Here is a 6,042-nt window from a genome sequence, read left to right as displayed (position 1 = left end):
TTCTTCTGAACGTCGGTTAGAGCAACGAGGTGACGTCACTTTACGTCACTCAGTAAACTTAAAAATAATAATTTAAATAGAAGAGTTTACTCAAAACTGTTGAGCCACACAAAAATAAAACTAAATTCCTCGTTCAGAAAATGCAATTGTTATAAGTTGCATCAACGATTTAACAGACTTTAATTGCAGTGTTCTTAATCTTTATAAGTTAGTAGTACTGTTCGGGTTTACAGTGTGGGGGCGTGTTAGAACGAGCCGTTTTAGGTAGGCGTGGTTGACTCTTAACTTTTATAAAGAATATCTCTTTGGATTTGAGACTTTAGTCTTTGCAACTTTACAGATCTTCTTTATGCACCAAGAGCTTGTAACACTTCAAAGAGAAAGGAAAACTTGAAATCGCATCATATGACCCCTTTAACCGAACGATGATAACCTGGGGTTAAGCGCAGTGTGAAAAGCCCTAAAGTGTTCTAAAATAATAATAACAAATCAGTTTTCTTTAACATATTTTCCTGCTATGTGAAGTTATTGTCATTACCTTTTTTCTATCGGAACTGATCCATTTTGAAGTTGAATTGGCGTTTGCATTGATCGGTCACTCTTCATGGACAAAACACTTGGGGCAGATGAGTCTGATCTCTCCTGCTGAAGACTGGAGTGAAAATAAAAGACATTTGTTGATTTAAGCAGAAAGGTAGTGTTTCAGAGAAGGTTAACAACAAATCACTGAGAAGAGAAAGTATTCTAAAATTCTATAAAATTATGAGAATTTGCATCCTCCTTATGAATGCCACCACATCACTGCAGTTCTTTAGCTTAAATAAGGCTACGTTCACATTGCAAGCTGTTCTCAATGTATTTTTTGCTCAGATTGCTCAGATTTTTTTCCAGAATTTGGAAAAAAAGCAAAGTCTCTTCTTTTAAAGTTCTTTTGACTTGAGCGCCGCGTTTCTGGAACGCTGTGTCATGCTCGAGACACTGAAAAAGACGCGAGCGCAAAGGTAGTGCAGTGGTTTTTGTCATTACCTTTTTTCCATCGGAACTGATCCATTTTGCAGTTGAATTGGCATTTGCATTGATCGGTCACTCTTTATAGACAAAACACTTAGGGCAGATGAGTCTGATCTCTCCTTCAAACTACAACAGGAAACATAATTTTATGTTATGCTATGCCTTGTGTTAATGTCACACATGCTAGTAAACAACCTGTAAAATTCCTTGCATTTCTGTTATAAATAGAAAGTGGATCACTGAAGTAACACTTAATTTGGATCACATATTCACTGTAATTATATTAAAATAAAGATGCTAATTTAATGACCACTTCTTTAGTTTGAAATGATAGAAAAAGAAATACCTTAGATGTGGTAGATATGTTTTATTTCTTAGCTGAATTGGCATTTGCATTGATCGGTTGCTTTTCATAGACAAAACACTGGGCGCAGGTGAATCTGATCTCTCCTGATCAAAACTGTCAGATAAAACATTTTCAGAATTATTTATAATATTCTATATAAGATTAAAAGTCAGTGAAATTGGAAATTACATGTAATTGTTACAATGTTTACAATGTAATCACATCTATGGTGGTGCAAATGTATATACTGTATATGACAGCAGTGCAATAATCTACCCTTGATAAGAAGAAGAATCGTTGTCTTTTATCTGATCCATCACTCCTTATGGACACACTGGGTTCTGTTGGCACACAGACATTTTTTTTTTCGTTAGACAAATAATCCTTTTATTATTGAGTATTTTTTGTACAGGAGAACTGAAAATGTGAAAGAGAAACAGATCATGCATGCAAGCTGTCTTTAGGCACCGGTTTTACTAGTTTTTCCTCAAGCGCCCGAGGGTGTGATCTAAGTGAACTGCTTTTAAAAAACATTATGAAGCATTAAATAACTGACATTATTTGACTGATATATTTTGTGATCATACAATATGATGCATATACCTCCCCTGAGGAATCATTAAGATTACTATGTATTTTAGTTTACTCAGCATTATATAAAGATTCTGCAAATAATATGATTGAACAATTAATATTTCTCTAAATCATCAGGTGTACTTTAGCTCAAACTCAAGGATTCATCTTGCCTGCGATCTATATATATATATTGATATATCACGGTTTCATATGTCTTTGCAGTACACTTACCATGTGTCTTCTGAATTTGTGCCAGTCCACATAAATCTGTTGAACTGATTGTTTTCTGTTTTCTTCACAGTTACAGTACCTGCTCTTCGGTAGTGTTGTGAGCGAGTTATGGCGTCAAGGACGTTGGCAATGACTTAATCTCAGCCTCAGGCGTCACACCCAATAACCGTCTGATGCTTGTTGTACACAAAAATGGAAAGCACTTTCTTGATGCAGCAAGTGCTAATCTGGTTTTGCACAACTTCCCTCAATAAGGGCACACCAGACTCATTGGTCTGTCTGCAAACAAAGTCATGTTTGCATGGTACCAGCTTTTGAGGATGAAATAATCCCTGGATTTGGCAATAAAGTCTTAAGTGTAAATTTTCCAAAATTGAGATTTATGCATACTGAGAAAATCGCCTTTAAAGTTGTCCAAATGAAGTTCTTAGCAATGCATATTACTAATCAAAAATTAAGTTTTGATATATTTACGGTAGGAAATTTACAAAATATCTTCATGGAACATAATCTTTACCTAATACCTTTTATTAGGTAATATCTTTTATAAGGTAATACCTTTACCTTTTTGGGGAAGTTGTGGCCTAATGGTTAGAGAGTCGGACTCGTAACCCAAGGTTGTGGGTTCGAGTCTCGTACCGGCAGGGATTGTAGGTGGGGGGAGTGAATGTACACTCCCCCTTAGGAGAGTGCAGAGCACTAATTCTGAGTATGGGTCACCATACTTGGCCACATGTCACGTCACTTTCTAATATCCTAATGATTTTTGGCATGAAAGAAAAATCGATAATTTTGACCCATTCAATGTTTTTTTGGCTATTGCTACAGCCCAGCGACTTAAGACTGGTTTTGTGCTCCAGGGTCACATTTGGTGTTTTGTTTGAGGTACTCAGTAACAAGTAGACTAAGACGTCCACGAGCAGAACCACCATTATTTGAATGAATGAAGGTTTATGTATGTGTACTGTACATTTATTACACATGTATAACTCACACTTTACAATAAGGTCATATTAGTTAACGTTACAACTGTCACGGGTTGCTGCAGTACAACACACGAGCGCACGAAGATGAAGGTAGAAGGTAATCTTCATAAATCCAAAGGGTAATAATCCACACAGAGAGGGAACAGCAACAAATACACACAATCAACGTTTAAGACCCGACGAACACTAACACAACAGACAGGAACTTAAATACTGTATCGCGTACCTTGTCAGTGTCGTGCGCTTTGCTAGCTTTATTTTTTTGTTTTCATTTAAATGTTTTAGTTTTGAAATGTTGTTGTATGCATTTGTCATTTTTATTTAATTTCTTTTATTTTCTTAAATGTGTGTATATATATAGTATTTATAGAGTTTTAGCTTTTAGTTTTAATTACTTTTTCTTATTTGTAAGTCGCTATAAATAAAAGCGTCTGCTAAATGACTAAAAGTAAAGTAAAAGTAAATACACAGACAAATGAAGATAATTAACAAGACACACCTGAACATGACATAATCAGACACGAGGGAAAACTAGGTCAGGAACACATGAGGGAAGAAAACAAACTAAAAGTCCATGTGGTGTGACAAAAACCATATTCATAACCATAAAAGCATTGCTGTTTTATGATAATTTTTCCAGTATAATGGCGAGCACATTCAAGCCTGTCTCTTCCAGATCATTCTCAAGCAGATCAAGTTCTTTCAGGTGGGATGGATTTGATTTCAGAGCTTCAGTCAGTGCTGTCACACCTTCATGTGTAACTTTACACTTGGACAACCTGAAGATAGAAGAGTGGATTTATAAGCACAGGTCAGTGTTTATGCTATTCATTTGATTTCAATGGCTTTGGATCTGAGATTGCACTAAATATGACATTTCCAGACTTTTACCTCAGCTTCTCTAGTGTACAGTGAGGATTCTTCAGTCCGACGCAAAGCTTCTTCACGCCTGAGTCTTGTAGATCATTAATGCTCAGATCCAGATCTGTCAGACAGCAGGTCTTTGAGCTGAGAGCTGAAGCCAGAGCACTGCAACCTTTCTCAGTGATTCCACATTTGTCCAACCTGAGGTTAACAAGATTTTTTTTTTTTAAAGTAATTGCATGTTATATTGACTATATTCCACATAATGCCACTTGGATGACACTTGTTATTAACTCTTTAGATAAAATAGCGTGATAGCTCACTTCAGTGTTTCCAATGCACAGTGAACTTTCTCCAGAGCAGAACAAAGATGTGTCACTCCAGAGTCTCCGATGTCGTTCCAGCTCAGATGCAGCTCTCTCAGATGTGAAGGGTTTAAACTCAGAGCTTTGCTCAAGTAAACACAGCCTGCTTCTGTTACTCCACAGTTCTTCAGACTACAGAGAGAATAGGTAATACATTTGATGTCTCACGATATATACAGTGTATATATATATATATATATTCATTTATAAATTTGCAAGAATTAATTACCATAATCTGACAGGGGCACCAGACTAAAAAATTACTAGGGAGTCATTATTCTAAAATGTAATATTTAAAAACGAAATGACTTTTTAACATATTAAAGAAATGATTGATTGAACTTACTTCAGATATTTCAGGCTGCACTCTGTGTCCTGTAGTCCAGCAGTTCTGTGATGGATATGTAATTGACTTTCTTCATTCCCATGTTTATGCTGGCTATGTGAACCACATGTTGATGCTAAAACTTTGTTGTGCAGCTTTCTTTCAATTTCCCTTGTTCTAATAAGAAAAACAATTTATTAAAGTACAGTATAATATGTAAAGTAATAATTTTCTAGTATTTACTTTAGAAATGCTGCTCCGCGGGGCGATCTGTTAACCCCGACAGAGAGTATTTCTACTCCTGAGTCCTGCAGGTTGTTGTTGCTCAGGTCCAGCTCTCTCACATTGGATAGTGATGTAAGAACCGTAGTCAGCAGTGCACAGCCTTTATATGTGAGATTACAGTCATTCAACCTGACAAAATAGGATGTGTATATTATAAATATTTTGAGCATGCTTGCATTTAATAATTTAATTTCAAAAAGTACTCACCGGGCCTTTGTGAATAACTTGATTACAGTATGCAGCCATTCTATGATGCCATCTGATCTGCCATATTTTTGAAGTTCAAACTCTTCAGACCTCTCATCAGATGTCATTAATTTAAACACCAAAGCACGCCAGAGATCTGGGGACATGTTTTGTTTTTCACAGCTTTGGGATTCAACAATCAGAGAATGGTCGTTAAGTTCATTTAAACAGTGGAACAGAAGGACACAATCATTTGGACACAACTGGTCTTTTAATTATTGCTTGAGATATTCAATAGTTTTCTCTCTTTCCAGGGAGCTGTCTGTCTTTGTCACCAAAAGCCCTTCTAGAAGGCTGTGATTTGATTCCAGTGAAAGTCCCACGAGAAAGCGAAGGAAAAGATCGAGATGTCCGTTCCTACTCCCTAAGGCTTTTTTGACAGCACACTTGTGCAAACTCAACATTGTCACCGGCGTTCCAGATTCATGTGCTTCAAGCACGTTTATTCTGCTGTTGTGGAAGGAGAGGTGCACATATAGTGCCGCTAGATGTTCCTGAACACTCAGATGAACAAAGCAGAAGACTTTCCCCTGATACAAGCCAAACTCCTCTCTGAAGATCTGAGTGCACAATCCTGAGTACACTGATGCTTCTGTCACATCAATGCCACACTCTCTCAGGTCTTCCTCATAGAAGATCAGGTTGCCTCTTTCCAGTTGCTCATATGCCAGTTTCCCTAATTTGAAAATCATCTCTTTGCCAGTGTCCTTGTTTTCATTGTACTTTGTGTCTTTAATGTTAATCTGTGCCGTCAGGAAGTGTGTGTACATTTGAGTGAGAGTCTTGGGAATCTCTCCACTCTCTGCT

The 6,042-nt window shown here is 36.9% G+C and overlaps 2 pseudogenes; both read right to left on the bottom strand.

Moving 5' to 3' along the window:
• The window catches only part of LOC107739930 (NACHT, LRR and PYD domains-containing protein 12-like), a 6,947-nt pseudogene extending 5,273 nt beyond the window's left edge, over positions 1-1,674 (bottom strand).
• A 2,098-nt stretch (positions 1,675-3,772) lies between these two features.
• The window catches only part of LOC107739929 (protein NLRC3-like), an 8,795-nt pseudogene continuing 6,525 nt past the window's right edge, over positions 3,773-6,042 (bottom strand).

The sequence above is a fragment of the Sinocyclocheilus rhinocerous genome, unplaced genomic scaffold, assembly GCF_001515625.1.
Source record: "Sinocyclocheilus rhinocerous isolate Xijiao unplaced genomic scaffold, SAMN03320098_v1.1 scaffold1126, whole genome shotgun sequence".
Lineage (NCBI taxonomy): Eukaryota > Metazoa > Chordata > Actinopteri > Cypriniformes > Cyprinidae > Sinocyclocheilus > Sinocyclocheilus rhinocerous.
This window is presented reverse-complemented; position numbering and strand designations above follow the sequence as displayed.